The sequence below is a fragment of the Saccopteryx bilineata genome, chromosome 1, assembly GCF_036850765.1.
Source record: "Saccopteryx bilineata isolate mSacBil1 chromosome 1, mSacBil1_pri_phased_curated, whole genome shotgun sequence".
Lineage (NCBI taxonomy): Eukaryota > Metazoa > Chordata > Mammalia > Chiroptera > Emballonuridae > Saccopteryx > Saccopteryx bilineata.
Window position 1 is genome coordinate 68014654 of NC_089490.1, and position 23304 is coordinate 68037957.

Sequence of the window (23304 nt, forward strand, 5' to 3'; positions counted from 1 at the left end):
AGCCTCAAAAATATTATGCTAAGTGAAAGAAGCCAACGGGGAAAAAAAAAAAAAAAAAAAAAAAAAAAATATATATATATATATATATATATATATATATATATATATATATATATAATATGAGTCAATTTATATGCAATTTTTAGACAGACAATAAGTATCCAGGCACTAATAAGCCAGTGGGAATGAAGATAGAAATACCGTATTTCCCCATGAATAAGACACACCTTTTAAAAAAGATTTGCAGTGTAAAACTGGGTGCATCTTATACAGTGGTTGTAGATTTTTTTACTTGCATTTTTCACTTTTTCACGCTTGTTTTTGCGCTCATTGATGTAGATTTTTAACTTATATTTCCCGCTTTTTCATGCTTGTCTTTTCTTCAAATTTTAGGCTCCAAAATTAAGGTGTATCTTATTTAAATATGGGAGTACAGTAGATTCTGGGACTGGAGTTAGGAGCAGCAATTGACTGCCACTGGATATGGGGTAACTTTTGGGAGTGATAAAAATGTACTCAGTCTCTCTCCCAATGATCATTGCACATAAATTCTAGAAAAAGCAAACTATGCACAGTTTTTTTATTGAATAGTACAGTTAAAATACATGCATTTTATGTTAGTACATTATGTTTCAGTAAATCTGTTAAAAAGACAAAATTTAAATAAACACTTCAACAAAATAGGTACATATGGCAAATGCATAATTAGTATTGGACATAATCATTTGATTAAAACTACAATGAACAACTTTGCTTTAATTGCTAAATATTGGAAGCAAAAAAGCTTTCAGCAAGTAAATGAATAAACAAACTGGGGTGCATCTAGATATTGAAGTATCATTCAGTGCTAAAAAGAAATAAAATATCAATTCATAAAAAGACATGGAGTTACCTTAATGCATATTACTAAGTAAAAGAAACCACTCTGAAAGGCTGCATGATTCCAACAATATCAAATTCTTGTAAAGGATATATCCATGTATCTCCAAAACTATAAAGACAGTACAAAGCTCAGTGATTGCTAGGGCTTAGGGGAGAGTGTGAGAGATGAATGGGGGAGCACAGAGAAATTTTAGGGCAGTAAAAATATTTTGTGAGATACTGTAATGATGAATATGTCATCATACATTTATCCAAATCCAAAGAATGTACAGCACAAGAATGATTCATAATGTAAATTATGGACTTTGGGTGGTAATGTTATGTCAATGTATCAAGTATAACAAAAGTATTATTTGTTGGGGAATGTTCATAATGAGGAAGGCTGTGTGTGATTGGGACGGGAATATATGGGAGCTGTCTGTACTTCACAGTTTTTCTGTGAACTTAAAACTGCTAAAAAGGTAACATATATTTAAAAATACGGTGAGATACACACATATTACAATGTTTAAAATTTAAAGGTCTGATCATTCAAAGTGTTGGTGCAGATACAGAGGCATTGAAACTCATAGTGCTCTTCATGGGACTGTCCATTTAAGTAAGTATTTTGGAAAACAGTTTGATAATTTCTTAAAAGTGAAACAAAAACCCACTACTTGACCCAGATATTCGACTCCTAGATATATACATAAGAGAGAGAAAGCAAATGTCCATACAAAGACTTATTCACAGGTGATCAAAATAGCCTTAATTTTCATAGCCAAAAATTGGAAACAAGTCAAAATGTTTATCCTCAATATATCAACAAATTGTGTTATATCCATACAATGCAATGAATGCACTACTCAGCAATAACATGAATTACACTGAATATTTAATAAAACAGGAAAATAAAGTACATTCTATATGACTGCATTTACACAAAATTCTAGAAAAAGCAAACTATGGCATTTATTATAAAAAGTGCCACATTGTGACAAAGTAATCAGTGGTTGAATGGGACAGAAGTGGGTATAAAGGGGTTGGAGAGAGGTATTATAAAAAGACACTTTTAGGGGTTGTTGGGATATTAATTATGTTGATTGTAGTAATGGTTTTATGATTTAAATGTATATGAAAACATAAAATTATACTTAAATAATTGCAATTTATTGTGAATCAATCATCCTCAATAAAGCTGTTAAAATGATACTGAACTGATTTATTTAAGAAATCAATTTTTATTGACTTTGGTGTCAACAGCTATGCAAAATGGACTTGCTAATGAAGTCTAGAACACATTTTCTGACATCCAGTTCAGCAAGTCAAGCACTCGAGAAGATAATCATGCAATTTCAGATAAAGTAATGTATAATGGTGAAATGTTGGGCTCTTTAAATTTCTGTCCAAAACATTTTATGCTTAATATGTCCAATATATTAGCTTATTAAGTCTTCCCTAAAACCTCTTGAGGTCTGTCCTAAAAATACCCTTACTTTAAAAATGAGGACACCGAAGTATAAAAAGGTGAAGGCACATGCTCTAGAGAAGAAGGAACAAAATTTCCAACTGAGGTGCATCTCACTGCAGAACTAAGCGGTCTCTCGGTACACTTCGCATCTTCTTCTTAATAAAAAAATAAAGCATTAGAAAAGAGGTGAAAAAAGTTTTAATTATTATCATTTTAAAATTGTAGATGTTCTATGTGATGATCCTCTAGTCACATGATTTATTTTATTCAATCACTATGTATTCCTGTATACCTACTATAGAAGCTAAGTGTGATTTTATAGGTTTATTCTATCTGATTGATTCCATACAATTTTGGAGATACTAGAGCTCTAGTGAAGGACACTACAACCTATACAGTAATTTATGTTTTAGTCCATTGCCTTCTTAATTTCACAACTAAGGGACACTTTTATAATTTGAGTATAAAAATGGAAGAGCTGTGAACAATGTCAGCTATTATTTTTAAGGCAATAATAAGTACTAACTGTAAGAGGGCCATCACCTTGGAATGACAGGACAACTTTTTCCATTAGTACATGAGAATTTAATGTTCTAGCTGTCTGTTTCTCTATTTTTTATTCTTCCATGTTCCTATCTCCCAATGTGTATTTTTTTTATCTTCCTTCCTATATCTCTATGAGTCAAAAATGAGAAAATGATCTTTAATACAGGTCTACTCAACCACTTCTAAATTGAATATCCTTGACTTTCTCCCACATCTTTCTATTCACTACCTACTTTACAACTGAAAGTACCTCAGTGGGCTCCTGTTCACAGTGCAAGAGGAATCCTACAGGAGTTCTCATGATACTGGTCATCTCCACATCTGATCTGATACATAAATCCCACTAGGCTTTACATTCTATCCCACTTTTCACAGACAAGACCTCTGGTCTATGTCCTATTACTATTTCATCTTGCACAATACAGTTTTATGATATCCTACATATTTCTCCCTTCTGTCTTTCTTTTAATTTTTATTTCCCTTTTCTGTTTCTTTACTTTCTACCAAATTTCTTATTTTCTTCTATTATTATTTTCCTTAATTCTATAATATAAGTAAATATTTTAAATACTTTTTTTTGTTCAATTTGTTGTGTTTCTTATATCCATATTCTTTTTTAATATTAGTTGATTCTGAAATTTAGTGTTGTTTTCCTCTCAAAATTATTTTTTTTAAAAACCTAATAATAAACATTTATTTCTTCATTTGTATTGGCCATAGGCTATAGAATTCCCTACCCCTAACTGATTATTTATTACAACCAAAGTTTCTCCAGTTTTAAAGAAACTATTTTGTTAGACCTTGTAATTATTTATGTAAAAATCTGCAGTCATTCTTTCTCTAAATATATTACATTTCTGAATTTCCATAGAGATATACATTTTTATAAACACACACATTTGTGAAAAGATGTATTTTAAAAGAATTAAGCTGGATAGTACTTCTTGGGGTCTACTTGTGTGTCTAGAATTGTGTGTGTATATTATTTTGGTTCCAGACAACCAACAAAGCTTACAGTAATGGGCATAATACTTTGATAATCATTGCATAGAATCTATAGCTTGTTACATAGATTATACTTATAAATCTAAAGGTGTATGTTTTATAAATAATTATTTTCACTACATTTGTATTTTCGTCTGTTTGTTAGTTTCAATGTCATCCAACTCAAAATCCAAGTTTTTGTTCTGTAATAGGCATTTGAATCAATACACACTACTTAATTTTGGCTCAGATGAAATAAAAGGATGCAAGCTTTTGAATCATCTCCTTAATGGTTATAAATTGGTGGTACAAGCTAGGTTGGCAGAATATTAGCCCTGAAGAAAGGCTAATATTTTACTTTTCTGTACTTTTCATTCATGCTCTCAGGTTATGTGGTGACATTAGCCAAGACATTTAACTTCTCTTAGCCTTTATTTCTGTATATTTAAAGTGAGAGTAATGATGATTGTGTTATAGAAAGGTGTGCCTCAGATTTTGGTATCCAGAAAAAGAAATCCAATATAATTTACTAAAAACAAAACAGAAGATTGATACCCTTAGCCCAGTCCTCAAGTTCTCAGAGATTTTGACTTAGCAATCCTTGTTAAAACACCTTAGGTGACTTTGACAGAGATATAACCTAGACTTTAAAGACAACTTTATACTTTTGTGAGCAATTAATGAATAAATAAAGTAACAATACATCACCACCTATAAAGAAATTCTATCACCAGGTTATACACTTTGTAATTTTTTGAAATAGCCTAAAATAATGAATCAAGAAAACCCTAAAGGTATAGCTCACAATACTTGTTATAGAAGATTTCAAGAATAAAAGGAATCTCATAAATTTAAAGATGCTGTGACATAAGACAGGTATTAAACAAGAAACTAAAAGATTCTAAAATCTTAATTTAAAAGGTATTATAGTAATTGATATAAACCAGTGTTATTCTGGTAATGACATGTCAGAAGTTACATGACAAAAAAGACAAGACAAAGTTTAGAAATATTAAAACTATATCTATTAATAAATTCATTAACAGAGTTATATAAAACATAAATTATTAACATTTTGGTTTTATTAAATATGACCAAACAAATATAATAATAAAACTATGACATGAATTAGTAAGAACTGATATAAATTCAGATATTGTTAAAGATATATTATTATGGAGAAATTATTGCAAAGGATATTGTTAAAAAGAAACAGAGATACTTAGAGAAATAAATATTTTAATTATAATTAAAGTCATGTACATTAATAAAAGAGAAAACAAAATTAATGACTGACTTTACATCTGTTAATCTAAGAAAAATCATTAAATGTTATTTGCCAGGTAATGTTAAGACATGCAGGCATACATATATTAAGACATGTTAGGGGGTTGTAAATTTATTCAGCTACTTAGATAATAAATAACAAAATTTATAGAATACTTATTGATAAAGAGGTATAAAATGCTTTCAAATATTTGGATATATATCTCAATAAAACAAACATTCTAAAACACAGAATACAGTGCATAGATTAACATAATATTAAAGAAAGTAACACTTAAAGGGGCTTACTTAGTAAACAACTTGAAAATCACAGTGTAAGAAAGAGTTTACTAAAATGAATGAATGCCACTGATGAAATATAATACAGATTTTAGAAAAGTCAAGTTTTTAAAAAAATTCCCAAGAAATACTAACATACGTTGATTTAATATGTCCAAAAAACCCACAACTACTTTAGATCTCATTATAAATAATGTGCTTTTTACACACTTAATATTGAAAATATATGACAAAATGTGTTGGAATTATTCTGCAAATTGTGTATAATAATGTGTAAGATATTTCAGAAAAATGAGCTCTATTTGTAAAACACTACTTTGGAATTCTCAACTTAAAAAGAGTATATAATACTGAACTGTGTGTTTCCTTGCCTTGTCCTGCCTTCCTGGGATTAAAGCTAGATTAAGGACTACAGGATTTGTTGCTTTTGGTGATTAATTTGGTTATGCAGTTAGCTCTTTGATTGTTTTTAATGAACAAATTAATTGTTAGAAAAATAAACCAAATTCATTTAGTTGTTTGCTGACATAACTTTAATCATTTCAACTTTCATCCTTAGTTTTTGCCAAGTGGAATATTGGATTTCAGCCACAAAAATCATGTGAGAATATTGTCAAGCCAGTAGCCATGACCACCATCACAGCCGCCTGGTCCATGCAGGTTCGCAACAGATTCGGAGAGATGGTAAGAAAACAACAGAACCAATAACTGGTGGGCCATTACTTTAATCCTAGCTTGCACCCAGTGGGTGAGTAAAAACACACACTGGGCTTCAAAACCCACTCATTCAGTGCTCACAAAGCTACTGATTTATCCGAGTTTCCTAGAATCAAAGGCTTCTAGCTCATTAGCCTTATTCACTTCTGTTCCCCATCTCTTTCTCTCTGTACAAATTCTGCACTAACTGGCTTTTCCCTCAGCACTCCACCATCTTGGCTGCTTCTCCTCTCCTCCATGTGGCCTTTCTCTGCTCTCCTCTAATGCTAATCTCAGGAAGAGAGAGAGAGAGAGAGAGAGAGAGAGCAAGATACTGGGCTGCCCTACTTTATAGTGTAGATTCAAAACCTTTAATTCAATATACAAACAAGGAAGTTTCTGATACAAAGTCACTTATCTGAGGCATAATGGGATTTCTCATGAGAGTGCACCATCCCATGTCAAAAAGGGTGGGAAAGGCTTATCTGAAAACTAAGCCTTAGGCTATAAGGATCCTGCCTGCTTACAGCCTGTCCCCCACACACATTAATATAATCACAGCCATCTTAAGCAAGAAAGCAACCAATATCATCACTTGGACAATGGGCCTTCACGTGGGCAGCATCATCTTTAAACAAAGTGAGTGTAAGGCCAGAAGTCAGGGCCAGGGCCACCATCAGAGCAGCCCAGCTCAGGCAGGTTCACATTGGATTCAGACAGTTGGTAAAGAAACAGCGGAGTCAAAAACTGATGGGCCATAGTCTTTAATTCTAGCTTGCACCCGGCGGGCAAGTAAAAAATACATACTGGGCTCCAAAACCCAGTCACATTCAGTGCTCACAAAGCTACTGACTTATCCGAGTTTCCTAGAATCAAAGGTTTCTAGCTCACCAGCCTTATTCACCTCTGTTCCCCATCTCCTTCCTTATCCCAGATACAAACTCTACACAAACTGGCATCTCACTCAGCACTCCGCCATCTTGGCTGCTTCTCCTGGCCTCCTCCACGTGGCCTTTCTCTGCTCTGCTCTCTAATGCTATTCCAGGAACCGAGAGCACAAACTCTGTTCTGCCCCCATTTTATATTGTAGCTTCACAACCTCTAATCCAATATACAAAATAGGGAAGTCTCTAATACAAAGTTACTTCTCTGAGGCAGATTGGATTGTACCACCCTACATCAAAAAGGGTGGGAAAGGCTTAATCCCAAAACCAAGCCCCAGGCTACAAGGATTCTCAACACACATTAATATCACCTGGGCAACGGCCTCCTCGTGGGCACTGCCACTTTAACAAAGTGAGCATAATACATATTATCTGCCCAACAGTGAGCATTATATATTTTATCTGCCCAACAATCCACCCCTATGCTCACTTTACTACCCACAATCTACACCACCAGCATCCTTGTGCAAGGAAATTAGGCACATTACACAAATTACAACAACATGACAAATCATACAATTTCAACAATTATAAATGTACATTTCACCAGACTCTGAACACTTTGCCAAAAGCTCAGAATGTCCTCGGCTTTCTTTCTAGCTGTAAAGCCAGCAGGCAGGGCCAGGGCCACCATCAGAGCAGCCCGGCCCTTGCGGGTTCGCATTGGATTCGGACAGTCGGTAAAGAAACCATGGAGCCAAAGAGTGGTGGGCCATAGCCTTTAATCCTACCTTGCACCCGGCGGGCAAGTAAAAATACACACTGGACTCCAAAACCCAGTCACACTCAGTGCTAACAAAGCCACTGACTTATCCGAGTTTCCTAGAATCAAAGGTTTCTAGCTCACCAGCCTTATTCTCCTCAGTTCCCCATCTCCTTCCTTATCCCAGATACAAACTCTACACAAACTGGCATCTCACTCAGCATTCCGCCATCTTGGCTGCTTCTCCTGGCCTCCTCCACGTGGCCTTTCTCTGCTCTCCTCTGCTCTCTCTTCTAATGATAATCTCAGGAACCAAGAGCCCAAGCTCCCGCTCCTTCCCTATTTTATAGTGTAGAAATCCAAACTCTTAATCCAATATACAAAATAGGGAAGTCTCTAATACAAAGTCACTTCTCTGAGGCATGATTGGATTGTACCACCCCACATCAAAAAAGGGTGGGAAAGGCTTAATCCCAAAACCAAGCCCCAGGCTACAAGGATTCTCAACACACATTAATATCACCTGGGCGACGGCCTCGGGTGGGCAGCGCCTATTTTTAACAAAGTGAGCATAATACATTTTATCTGCCCAACACTAGCCATGGGAAAATCTTCCCGGGGCATGTGAAGGGTCTCCAGCAAAACTGCCCCCCATCTCCATCAGGGTATTTCACATTGTCCAAAATCCATAAGTCCATCCAACAAAGAAGCCATTGCCCACTCCGGTCATAGTCCAGGAAATCAGTCCATGCATATGGGGCCTCAGCCACACCCCTCATTCATGCCGTCCTGGCAGGTCTTACACTGTCACAAAGAGGAGCACCTGGCAATGGCAGTCAGCATTTCCATCTTTGCTCTAGAGAACATAATGGCGTCCACCCTGTTGGGCAGATAAAATATATTATGCTCATTTTTTTAAAGATGGCACTGTCCATGTGGAGGCCCATCGCCCAGGTGATAGTATTGTTTGCCCTTCTTGCTTGAGATGGGCGTGATTATATTAATGTGTGTTGGGGGTGGGCCATAGGCAGGCAGGATCCTTGTAGCCTGGGGCTTTGTTTTGGGACTAAGCCTTTCCCACACTTTTTGATGTGGGGTGGTGCAATCCCATCATGCCTCAGATAAGTGACTTTGTATCAGAGACTTCCTTGTTTGTATATTGGATTAAAGGTTTTGGTTTCTACACTATAAAGTGGGGCAGACCAGGAGCTTTCTCTCTCCATTCCTGAGATTAGCATTAGAGGAGAGAGCAGAGAAAGGAGAGAAGAGGAAGGCCACGTGGAGAAGACAGGCAGCCAAGATGGAGGAATTCTTAGGAGGCCAGTTTGTGCAGAGCGACAGAGATGGGTAACAGAGGTGAATAAGGCTGGAACCTGCATGGGCCAGGCAGCTGTGATAGTGGCCATGCCTACTGGTTTTACACACCCCTATTTCCCAAAATCACAGACCTACCAGGGCTGTAGTAAGTACTCCTTGCTTCTGGGCTCTCATCTTCTGGAGACTGCAGATTACATCTCCAGCTCTATTCTCGTCATCCTTCAAAGAGGAACTGAAAACACCAGCTCATGCTGCCTGGTTTAAGCTCTGGGCTGCTGCCACCTTCTGCTCTGCAGGCCTTGCAGCTCCGGTCCCGGCCTCCTGCCACTGCTAGCTCTCCACAATGTCCAGGGCAATCTGCAACTCAAGAACCTGTTAATCCTCCTCCAGCAGCTGCTCCATTTCCAGGCGAATCTCACAAACCCGGTCAGCCTCCTCCTCTAGCTCTTCCTCCAGCTCCATGGTCAGCATCTGTTTCTCCCACATTTGCTCCAGCTCCTTCCACTGCTCAGTTTGCAGGTCCCAGGCAGCCTCTTCCACAGAACTCTTGGTTTCCTCATGCATGGCTGTAAAGGTCAGCCAGCCTACGGCCCTCAAAAGGACAGCCATGGGGAACCATAACAGCAGCCAGTCCTCTATTCCACTGCTCAAAGGTGGTTGTGGCTCCATACTCATCTGTATTGAATCCTGCCACAGATCAAGCCAGTAGCCACGGTCACCATCACAGCTGTCTGGTCCATGCAGGTTCACATTAGATTCAGACAGACGGTAAGAAAACAACGGAGCCAGTAACTGGTGGACCATTAGCTTTAATCCTAACTTGCACCCATCGGGCAAGTAAAAACACACACTGGGCTCCAAAACCCACTCATTTAGTGCTCACAAAGCTACTGACTTACCCAAGTTTCCTAGAATTTATGGTTTCTATCTCAGTGGCCTTATTTACCTCTGTTCCCCATCTCCTTCTCTCTGCACAATCTCTGCACTAACTGGCTTTTCCTTCAGCACTCCACCATCTTAGCTGCTTCTCTTCTCCTCCAAGTGACCTTCCTCTGCTCTCCTCTCTAATGCTAATCTCAGGAACAGAGAGAGAGAGAGAGAGAGAGAGAGAGAGAGAGAGAGAGCGCTCCCCTGGTCTGCCCTACTTTATAGTATAGATTCAAAACCTTTAATTCAATATACAAACAAGGAAGTCTCTGATACAAAGTCACTTATCTGAGGCATAATGAGATTCCTCATAAGAGCACATCAAAACGGGTGGGAAAGGCTTAGTCTTAAAACTAAGCCTTAGGCTATAAGGATTCTGCTTGCTTACAGCCTGTCCCCAACACACATTAATACAATCATGCCCATCTCAAGCAAGAAGGGCAACCAATATCATCACCTGGGGAATGAGCCTCCACGTGAGCAGCACCATCTTTAACAAAGTGAGCATAATATATTTCATCTGCCCAACAAATATAAAAAGTGAAAAAAAGTGTACCTTCAGTTCAGTTGATATTTGCTGATACAGGCACTTTAGACCACGAGTCATAATGGATTGAAAAAATAATAATTACAAACATGTAACAATGTTTATCATACTAATGCTATGACAAAAGTTTGGTGTTTTATCCTTAACTGAAAAGGCAGCACAACTTCAGGGATAGCAGTAAGTACATCTTAGGTATTATTGTAATTGCTACATATCATAATATACCAGAGTCTCTAATTATTCCATTACCTATGTAATGTGGTTTTATTCATAATAACAATAACAGTTTAGAAGACATAATCCAGTTATTAGTATCTGAGCATAAAAAATTGTTCTATCTTGGTGCCTTACATTTTTTAAAAGAAAGTGTCAAATTATAAGGACTATTTCTAGAACAAAATCTTCTACAAGGTAACTAATGGATGAAGATCTCTAACTATAATATTCTTTTTTGTTCTCAATATTAAAATTTGTTGTGAGAGAAATACAAATCACCAAAGCAACAAAAAATATGTATCTTTTTCCATATCTTATTTCTCTCTATAAATTATACCCTTTAAAGATGGTGGTACTTTTCAAATAACATTGATTTTATCGGCATTGGATGGATATTGATGTGAAAATTTGGAAACAAGAGTTATAGTAGCAAATTTCCTAAGGACACTTATGATATCATTTCCATCTCATGACCCTCATTTTATCAGTGACATCTAATAAATTCAAGAGTATCACTGATGTCATTTTACAAACAGCCAATATTTTCCTCCTCAGTTCTCAAAGGAGGATATTTTAAGCATCAGAAAATAGGGTTAAGCAGGCATAGAAATGGGAAGCCCTTTTCATCATGAGGTAGCATAATTGTTCCTTTGTACAATGCAGAATTTAGGAGAGAAAATCTTATTAAGTAGCTTTTGCTTAAACTACTATCCAATTAGCCTCAGTTTTCAGTGAAAATTGAATACTTAAGCACCTAAACAAACAAAAAATGGTCTCTGCTCAATGACCCCAATGATAAATGAGTTCTTTGGATAGAATAAATTTTCTGTATCCTTGGTAGTTTTATGATTTTTTAGTCTAAGTAGGATGCAATAACAGAAGAAGTGTGGACTTTTGTAGCTACAGGTTAAAATATGAGAATATTCAGTCTTGATCTGCTTGTTAAGATCTGGATACATAGTGAGGAAAATCATCAAAGTCAATTTATATTATTATTATTAAACATGGCTGCATTTTGAAGACGAGACAGTTCCAGTTTTAATTAAAAATGAACTATATAGAGCTGGTGTGGGACAGAATACAGGAAGTACAGTGGTCCCTCCTCTATTGTGGGGATTAAATTTCAGAATCTCTCATGATAGGCAAAAATCCGTGAAATAGCGACCTTATTTATATTTCTTTTATTATTTACATATATTTTAAGGCTTTATAAACCCTCCACACACTCTTATAAACATTTCCCACACTGTCACAACCTTTCCCACAGTTATTTTGCTTATTTTACCACAAAAATAGTTAAAATAATAAATATGTAAAAATACCCATGTCCCGCAAAATCCCGCGATATAGCAAAAAATCTGCAATGCAAAATTAGATATATACAATCTAAAAATCCATGATACGCCCTGGCCGGTTGGCTCAGCGGTAGAGCGTCGGCCTAGCATGCAGAGGACCCTGGTTCAATTCCCGGCCAGGGCACACAGGAGAAGCACCCATTTGCTTCTCCACCCCTCCGCCGCGCTTTCCTCTCTGTCTCTCTCTTCCCCTCCTCAGCCAAGGCTCCATTGGAGTAAAGATGGCCTGGGCGCTGGGGATGGCTCTGTGGCCTCTGCCTCAGGCGCTAGAGTGGCTCTGGTCACAACATGGCGACGCCCAGGATGGGCAGAGCATCGCCCCCTGGTGGGCAGAGCGTCGCCCCATGGTGGGCGTGCCAGGTGGATCTCGGTCAGGCGCATGCGGGAGTCTGTCTGACTGTCTCTCCCTGTTTCCAGCTTCAGAAAAATGAAAAAAAAAAATCCATGATACAGTGAGACTGCAAAAAGTGAATCATAATATGGTGAGGGACGACTGTAAAACTATGTTAGATCCATTAAGAATGAAGTAACTGGAATTTCAGGCATGTCATATCTAGGTATCTCCCCAAAACATTTTAGGTGAAAATGTTACTAGTGACTTTTATGTGATATTAGTATTTTATTGGTTTAAATAAACATAATCCTAAAAGCTGCTGATGTTTATTTTTTAATGACAAGCATTTTATTAACACACATTTTGAAAATCAATCTATATGCATGTTACAAATATGCTGGTATGCACACAGAATTGGGGTATCATGTGGTAACTTTGGTACCCACAGGTTAAAAATCTCTGCTCCAAGTTTTTAGCAAAGAAAGATTTTACAGGCCCTGTTGCGTTGGCTTAGTGGATAGAGCATTGGCCCAGTGTATGGATGTCCAGGATTCAATTCCAGTCATGCACATAAGAGAAGCAATCATCTGCTTCTCCGCCCTTCCCTTTCTATCTCTCTTCCCCTCTCTCAGCCAGTGGCTCAACTGGTCAGAACATCAGCCTCAGGTGCTAAGGATAGCTCAGTTGATTCTAGCATCAGCCCCAGACAGGGATGCTGGGTGGATCCCAGTCAAGGCACATTCAGGAGTCTGTCTCACTATCCTAACTCCTCTCACTTAAAAAAAGATATATTTTGAGAAATAAAACTAATTTGAAGTATCCTCACATGTTGTCTTTCAAGAAGACATTTAAAAAATGTATTTTCTATGCACAAATAAAATAATCAAATTAGAAAGCCTTAGTAAATAATAAATAGTGATATTATTCAACTGGAAAGTAGAAGTTGGGAGACAGGTGTGGTCCTCTGCATCATGAATGGATGGAAGAGTAAGAATCTGGAGAATAACTGGAAAGTGGGAGCATGAATGTGGAAAGCCTAAATACTACAGAGTAGGTACTAGGACACGGGTCTGGAATCTTTTTGGCTGAGAGAGCCATGAATGTCACATATTTTAAAATGTAATTCAGTGAGAGCCATACAATATGTTTAACAATAAATATAAGTAAATGTGTGCATTTTATGTAAGACCAACACTTTTAAAGTACAATAAGTCTCTGAATTCTTTTTAATAACATTGCTATGCTGTTGCTAACCAATGACGAATAAAGTACTTCTTACTATTAATGCGACTTCTGGTGCTGCATGGTTTTGCTAATGGCTTTGTAGTCTGATTGATACGTGGTGAGGTTAAGCTTCATGCAGGCGTTGAGACTTCCATCCATTAAACGTCATCATAGGTTGGTCTTAACATTCTGTAGATGTGAGAAAGACTGCTCACAGGCATACATAGAGCCAAACATTGTCAGTACAGCAATACTCACATGCTGTAGTGTGTGGTATGTGATGGGAAGCACGTTCTAAGTTTTGACAATCAGCTGGTCTGTGGGTTGAAGTTTTTTCATTTCTCCTCACTTGTGTTTGCTCACCAACTCTGTTTGCTGTCGTGCAAGTCTTTTCAAATCCTCATTTAGTGACTTGAACTTATTCACCCACATGTCTGAGGTCTTCAGGTCAGCAGCTTGTAGCTCAAAATCTCTGATGGAAACACCGAGGATGTAACTCAGGTTGGTGCTGTCCACTGCATACTTGTGAGGATGGGTGATGAACTCAAAAAGACGAGTGCACTCACGAAATTCTCCAAAGCGCACTTTGAATGACTGCAGGAGATTAGATGTGAAGCTCACTAGCTGCTGGAGATCAAGATGTTGAGCAGGGTCACTTGCTGTGCATGCATTTTTAAACTCTCCCAGTTTTTCAAAGTGTAGTAAACGACCTGTTTCAATGTCGGCAATGAAGAGTTTCAGCTTGTTTTCAAATGTAAACACTGCTTGTTGAATAAATAATGCTGTTTCCAATGCCTTGCATTTTCACATTGAGCTGGTTCAGATGGTTAGTCATGTCCACGAGATAGTAGAACTTCAGGAGCCATTCAGTGTTAGCTAACTGAGGACGCTCGATGTTTTTCATTTCAAGAAAAGTCCCGATTTCACTCAGACAAGCCGCGAAATGGCTGAGCACGTTCCCTCTTGACAACCAATGCACATTGCTGTGCAGAAGCAGACCAGGATAATTATTCCCAACTTCATCCAGCAGTGTTTTAAACTCACAATCATTTAAAGCTTGGGCAACAATAAAGTTGACCACTCGAATGACCAATGACATCACCTCACCAAGCTGTTCGTCACACATCTGAGCACAAATCGCCACTTGATGTAGGATGCAGTGAAAACTTAGGATGAGTCTCTTTTCATGTTCACAAAGAAGCACTACAAATCCTCTGTTTTTCTCCACCATGCATGGAGCACCATCAGTACACACAGAAATAAGTTTATTCATCAGTAGATCTTTTTCTTTAGCGAACTCAGTGAAAACTTGAATAAACCCTCCCCTCTAGTAGTTTCTTTCATAGCAAAACAGCAAGACTTTCCTCAATAGTGTGTCACCAACAGCATACCTTGCAATCACGCTGAACTGGGATAAATGGCTTTTGTCTGTTGACTCATCCAAAGCGAGAGAAAAAAATAGTGCTGCATTTTTGTCCTTCTCATGTGTTGCCTCAATTTGATTTGCCATCATGATGGTACCATCGTGAACAGTTCTTGCCAACAGAGGCATGTTTTTTATTCATTTGATTATACTGTCTTTACCTGAAAAGTTGTCAAAAAGTTCATTGGCACCATCAAGCATGAATGTTTTGGCATACTCCCCATCTGTGAGTGGCTTTCCACTTCTCACAATTGCTAAAGCACCAGCAAAGCTAGCCGAATTCCAGTCACCTTGTTGGGTCCAAACACAAAGTTGCTGCTGACTAGCTTGTTCTCTGCACAGTAGCTCTTGACATGCCTTTTTCAAGCTGTCCCCCGCTGGATATTTTGATGCAAATGTAGTATGGTTGTGTCAAAGTGCTGCTTTATATTTGACCATTTCATCGATACAATTTTATCATTGCATATTAGTCATACTGCAGAATCTGCTCTCTCCACAAAGGCGAATTCCTCTGTCCATTCCTGCTGAAAAGTATGATACTCCTCATCTTTTTTTCTTTTAGCCATCTTCTTCATCAAAAGGGTTTCTGCAATTAGCTAGCTGACTACTTGATTAAAAGGAGGGAAGTTTACTTCCTGGCCTCACAAAGATCCATGTACGTTATGCATTATCCAATAAAAGTTTGGTGTTGTCCCGGAGGACAGCTGTGATTGGCTCCAGCCAGCCATAACCATGAACATGAGTGGTAGGAAATGAATGGATTGTAATACATGAGAATGTTTTATATTTTTAACATTATTTTTTATTAAAAATTTGTCTGTGAGCCAGATGCAGCCATCAAAAGAGCCACATCTGGCTCGTGAGCCATAGGTTCTTGACCTATATTCTAGGAGATCTTATGGTTTTGAAGAACAAATGTAGAATTTTTAGAAGAAATTTCTACAGTAAAATTTTGAGCTGTACTACTATAAAAAAATTTATAATTTATCTACTGATATCCCTCTCAAATATTTTGTATTGCATATAAATTTTTGAATGAAAGGACATTTTCTTTTTAAATTTTATTTAGAAAATTAACTTTAATGGGATAATATTGATCAATAAAGGTGCATAGATTTCAGGTAAACATTTCTCTAGCATTTGAACTGTTGATAATGTTGTATACCCATCACCCAAAGTCAAATCATTTTCCATCACCTTACATTTGACCCTCTTTACACCCTTCCCTCCACCACCTTCGCCATCCCCCTTCCCCTCTGATAACCACTTCACTTCTATCTATGCCTGTGAGTCTCAGTTTTATATCCCATCTATGTGTGAAATTATACAGTTCTTAGCTTTTTTTGATTTACTTATTTCACTCAGTATAATATTCTCAAGGTCCATCCATGTTGTTGTCAACATCGCTATGTCATCATTTCTTATGGCTCAGTATTATTCCACTGTAAATATGTACCACATCTTCTGTATTCAATCCTCTAATCGAGGGACACTGGTTGTTTTCATGTCTTGGCCACTGTGAATAATGAACATCAGGGTGCTGTGTCTTTATGTGCCAATGTTTTTGAGTTTTGGGGGTAGATACACAGTAGAGGGATTGCTGGGCCACATGGTAATGCTATTCTTAATTTTTTGAGGAACCACCATACTATCTTCAAAAGTGTTTGTACTAATTAGCACTCCCACCAGCAGTGAATACGGTTTTCTTTTTTCTCCATAGCCTCTCCAACACTTGTTATTATCTGTCTTGTTGATAATAGCCAATCTACCAGGGGTGAGGTGTTATCTCATTGTAGTTTTGATTTGCATTTCTTGAATAGCTAGTGAAGATGAGCATTTTTTTTTTTTCTTTCTGAAGCTGGAAACAGGGAGAGACAGTCAGACAGACTCCCGCATGCGCCCGACCGGGATCCACCCGGCACGCCCACCAGGGGCGGTGCTCTGCCCACGAGGGGGCGATGCTCTGCCCATCCTGGGCGTCGCCATATTGCGACCAGAGCCACTCTAGCGCCTGAGGCAGAGGCCACAGAGCCATGCCCAGCGCCCGGGCCATCTTTGCTCCAATGGAGCCTTGGCTGCGGGAGGGGAAGAGAGAGACAGAGAGGAAAGCGCGGCGGAGGGGTGGAGAAGCAAATGGGCGCTTCTCCTATGTGCCCTGGCCGGGAATCGAACCCGGGTCCTCCGCACGCTAGGCCGACGCTCTACCGCTGGAAGATGAGCATTTTTTCATATACCTGTTGGCCATTTATATGTTCTCTTGGAAGAAGTGCCTGTTCAGGTCCTCTCCCCATTTTTTAATTAAGTTGTTAGTTTGTTTGTTGATGAGCTTTGTGAATTCTTTATATATTTTGGATATTAACCCCTTATCGGAGCTGTTGTTTGCAAATATCATCTCCCATTTAGTTGACTATCTATTTTTCTGTTGTCAGTTTCTTTTGCTGTATAGAAGCTTTTTAGTTTTATATAGTCCCATTCATTTATTTTTACATTTGCTTCCCTTGCCTTTGGGGTCAAATTCATAAATTGTTCTCTACAGTCAAGATCCATAAGCTTAGTACCTATATTTTGTACATAATTTATTGTTTCAGGTCTTATATTTAGGTCTTTGACCCATTTTGAATTAATTTTTGTGCAGGGGGAAAAACTATAGTCAAGTTTCATATCTAACATATTGAAAGCTACTTATTTTCCAGTATTTTTGCTAGAATTTCAGTTCATGAAATTATAGAGAGAACAAGATTAAAGTAAATGTTTTACCAAAAATATACAATTTCATGACTATGTCATATCAACTTTGGAACATTTTTTCACTGTTCCAAAGTGAAAGAGTGGCATCTGGTACAAATTGTACTCCCAACCTATTGGTGGAATTATCAAAAACATGCTTATGTAAAATAAGCAAAGCTATATACACTTCTTTTGTATTTATAAAACATATTAACAGAAATTATAAAAAAATTAGAATATGTGGACATATAAGTGTAGAATACTGTTTTAACAATTTTTTTGTTTTTTTATTTCAGAATTATTAATATTGCTTCCATGTTTCTTCACCATAAGAAAGACACTATCTAATTTTCACTTCTACTGTTAGTTAAATTAAACCTTCCTTAGCACTGTACTAGCCTAGGGGACCTGTCTGTAGGCTGCTTTCTAGCCCAATATTTGTTTATGACTTTATTCTTCATGATTTTTTTTTTTGTATTTTTCTGAAGCTGGAAATGGGGAGAGACAGTCAGACAGACTCCCGCATGCGCCCCACCGGGATCCACCCAGCACGCCCACCAGGGGCAATGCTCTGCCCCTCCGGGGCGTGGCTCTGCCGCTACCAGAGCCACTCTAGCGCCTGGGGCAGAGGCCAAGGAGCCATCCCCAGCGCCCGGGCCATCTTGCTCCAATGGAGCCTTGGCTGCAGGAGGGGAAGAGAAAGACAGAGAGGAAGGGGGGGTGGAGAAGCAAATGGGCGCTTCTCCTATGTGCCCTGGCCGGAAATCGAACCTGGGTCCCCCACACACCAGTCCGACGCTTTACCGCTGAGCCAACCGGCCAGGGCTTCATGATTTTTAATTTACACTGTTACATTGATTTTCTATAGTGATATATAAAATGAGTACAACCCATGATTTCCCCATGTTGCACGTGGAGACTCTGAGGTCCAGAAAGGTTGAGCAAACACATGAATAGTGATAATAAAGATTAAGTATAAATCACAGATCTTAAGCAAGTGTTTTTTTCCCCCCTTAATATTTGGAACATATATTAAAGTTCTTTTATTTGGGCACTAGGAATGCCTTGATTTATACTTTATCATTTTAGAAATTGGACTCTTTGAAACTTCAGTAAATTTCCAAAAGTAAGTGAGATTTATACAGTTCTTTTCAAATTCCAAATTCCTTTATATATAAATATATATGAGTTTGTTCTCACTTTCATGAAAATCATGTTCAACTACTAAGACCAAATAGTTTTAGAAAGACTCTTCCATACACTCTAAATCTGTATGTATCATATATAAAAATTTGCACTTTCAAATATATGCTAGAATTTCATTTGGCAACCTTAGTACTTTTAGACAATATCAATAGTCTTTTCAAGTCTGTCATTAATAACAATTTCCTTGTAACTTTGCCCAATAAGCACCACCCAACTGCTATGGGAGGTTTGGCTTCACTCTACTGATCATTCATGCATTCATATAGAACATTTCAAATACAGTATTTCCCCCTTATCTGCAGGTGATACATTCCAAGATCCCTTGTGGATACCTAAAATTGTGGATAGTACCAGGCTCTGTATATACTTTGTTGTTTTATTTTCCGTACATACACATCTATGATTAAGTTTACCTTATAAATTAGACTCAGTAAGAGGTTAACAACAATAACTAACAAAATAGAACAATTATTATAATATATTATAATAAAAGTTATATAAATGTGGTCTCTTTCTCTCTCTCAAAATGTCTTGTTGTACCATACATAAGGATGGACATGCTGGACAAAGGAATGATTCATGTCCCAGGCTAGATGGAGCAGGAAAACACAAGATTTTATTATGCTACTCAAAACAGCATGCAAATTTAAACTTAATTTTATGTTTCTGGAATTTTTCATTTAATATTTTGGACCACGTATAATTGAAACTGCAAAAATAAATTGTGAATGAAGGGTGACTACTGTACCTATTATATGCCAGCTAAAAGACTAACTACCTGAGATAAAATAGTAAAAATACATAGTTCATATTAAAATAAACTTACATAATAGGGGAAAAAATAGACAATAGACGATTCAATACAATGCAAAGGACTAAGTGCTCGGATCTAGATATGTAATGGGTACTTAAGAGAACACATAGGTCGAGCACCACAAAGATAGTCTGGAGGTGAAGGGATGTCTTCATCCACTCCCAAAGAAATATTTAAGCTAAAATCTAAAGCATGATTAGGATAAAATGAAAGAGAAGAAAGTATTTCCAGAAGCACAAATAGCGTACATGTTAAAGAAAAGAGAGAAAGAATGACTTGCTTTTGGAAACTGCAAGTTGTTCACATGGGGCCAGAAGAGTTCCAAGGCTAAGAGTGCTAGAGAGTCAACGGCAGAGATGGGGTATGACGAAGTCATTAGGCTCAGTGATAAGTTTGGAATTAACTATAAAGAATAAATTAGGTATCAATGAAGGATGCTGTTATAAATTGAACTGTGTCTCCTTAACCCCTCAAAATTCCTGAATCAAAGCTCAAATTCCAAATATCAATGTTAAGACTTCAACACATAAATTCAACCCACAGCAGAGAAACATGGGAATCCAGAACCTTCTATACTGAAATAGTCTTTTTTGCATAATTTCCAGGTTTACACTTCTGAGTAAAAAAAGCACTGCAAGCCTCTTGTGTACCTTTGTTGTCAGTAAAATTCATAGTATGGCATTATATATTTCATTTACTGGAGGTATTTGTTTTTACTTGAGAGTTTCTTTTGCTTTCTGTGCTTTAATTTTCTCTGTAAAAGTCTATAGAATTGTTTAAATTACTAAATTTATTATGCACTTCCAGTAAGAAATTTTAATATAGATAGTAGTAACTATGATGTGGGTAAAGATTTCCCTTACTGTTCAATGTTTATAATGACCCTTTACTTATATTTTCTATTGCCCTTTTTATAATCACTGGAAAATAGGTATGTGTTTCATCATCAGAAGAGTTTGACAGAGAACAAGGAAACTAGGGAGGGAGACTCTAACAGGACCCTGCTAGTATAGTACAAACTACATTCCAGGTTTTCCTACCCAGCACAAGTTACAGGTTATTTGTGCACATGAGTCTTTGCCCTGATAAGCTGCGACTCACTATATTTGCCTGACTCTCCAATTTTGGGGGCATTGGTTTCTCCTGTGGGTTAAAAAGGTAAAGATTAAGCAAAGGAAAAAAAACTCATTGGTATAGTCAACAATGTGGGCATTGCAGGAGGCAGGGAGTCGGGGTAAGGAGGTGTAATGCTGGTCTACATTGGATTCGGGCAGACCATGGAGAAACTGCGGAGCCAGAAAGCATAGGGCCATTCCCGTTTAGTAGTCTCACAACAGCAGATGGAAAACTATGTTTCAGGCAAAGGAAAAGCAAAAAACCCTCACAGTGGTGGTCAGACATTCCAAAATCCACCATCTGCCTGGGGCGCAAGCGCCCATAGACTTACATAGACTATCCACACATGACGTCAACACGTGCTCACACACTCATCTAGCAAAGTGCTTGCAGCCAGTAAACAGCGAGAGCAAGTCTAATAAGCTGTTTTCCCCTACGGCGGTTGAGAGGATAGATGAGGTTGGAAGGAGACTTGGTTTGGTGTGTGAGTGCACGGTGCAGTGTGCTGATGATGTTTTATGGAGTTGTATACCTGAAACATATATAATTTTATTAATCAATGTCACTCCCAATAAACTCAGTAAGAAAAAAAGATTTGTTATGTCTGTTCAACTTTTTCTTTGTTGGGTTGGAGTGGTTACTTCTAAGTGTGGAATTGAAAACCAGAAGTTCCTTAATAAATGTTTTATTCTGGAATAGTTATTAGTATTTTCCAGAGTTTAAAGTGTATGTAAACCTTTATATCTAGGAATCTACCATAAGAACTTGACATAAAATATAAAAAACATATACAAAAGCTATTAATTTACCAGTGCATCTTTTTGTACAATCAATATACAGGTCTAAGTTCTCAGATGCAAAAAATAATTAAATTGACATCTCTATTCCCCATGAAATCATGAACTCAGGAACACAGGCATGCTTTCCACTTTACCTCAGTTCCTTTATGGAAAAACAATCACCGTTCAGCAAATGAGATTGTAAAATCTGTATTTTTTTAGTTTGCTCACTTTTATTGTTAAAAATGGCACTGGGGCCCTGGCCAGTTGGCTCAGTGGTAGAGCATCAGCCAGACGTGTGGAAGTCCCAGGTTTGATTCCTGGCCAGGGCACACAGGAGAAGTGCTCATCTGCTTTTCTACCTTTCCTCCTCTCCTTCCTCTCTATCTCTTTCTTCCCCTCCCACAGCCAAGGCTCCACTGGAGCAAAGTTAGCCTGGGCACTGAGGACAGCTCCATGGCCTCCGCCTCAGGTGCTAGAATGGCTCCGGCTGAACAGAGCAACACCCCAGATGGACAGAGCATCGCCCCCCACCCCCCGTCCCGCGTGGGCATGCCGGGTGGATCCCCCAGTGGGGCGCATGCGGGAGTTCATCTGACTACCTCCTCGCTTCTAACTTCAGAAAAATACAAAAAAAAAAAATGGCACTGGGCAGCACCAGGTATGTGATCTGTGAAGTTGCAAATTACCTTCCTGTTTGGGAAGGGCCATTGTCTTGCTAATGTGTGCTGGAGGAAAGAGAAGCCAAGTTTTGAGAGTAAGAGCGGAGAGAATGCAGGTTGCAGAAGAAGAAGCCAGTTTGTGCAGAAATCTTGAAGAAGGAGATGAGGAACAGAGGTGAGGGACTTTTGCGAGCTCCACTGAGACTGGCGGGGCCTTTGATTCTAGAAGAAACTGGAGAAGATTCTCCTGGTTGTGAAACTGGAGAATGTGTCAGTGCCTTTGGGAGCCCTGAGTGAAAGGGAAGTGTTTTTTCCCTGTGTGTTTCCTCGCCGGCTGGTGCAAGACTTGAATAAAGGATAGCCCATCATTTTTTGACTCCACTGTTTCTTTACGATCTGTCCGAATCTAATGGGAACCTGCATGTGTATGGCCACAATGGTGGCAGTCTTTGGCCTTATAATCGCCCTTCACAAAATCCAGCTGCCTACAGTGGCTCATCTTAGTCACTAGGAACCTTACTTCACATTTCCTAGACCTTGTTTCATTCTGCCTTCCTAACCACCTGATTCCAAACTCTTGACTGTGTATCAAAAGGCAATTGGGATGGAATGCCTTATCTCTTTAGGATCTTGCAGAGTATAACAGTATGTATGTACATATATTTGCACTTTATCAAAAATGATAATATAATAAAATAAGTCTACCTTTTAATGCATAAACCTCATAAGTGATTATAGCAAAAGTAACATATATAATGTTTTAATGACCATATATGAATGAATTAAAAGAAATTAATTCCCAATATAAATATAAATATATACAGAAATATAAGAATCATCTCATCCTTAAAAATATCTTGGCCTGTAGATTTATATAATTCTTTTA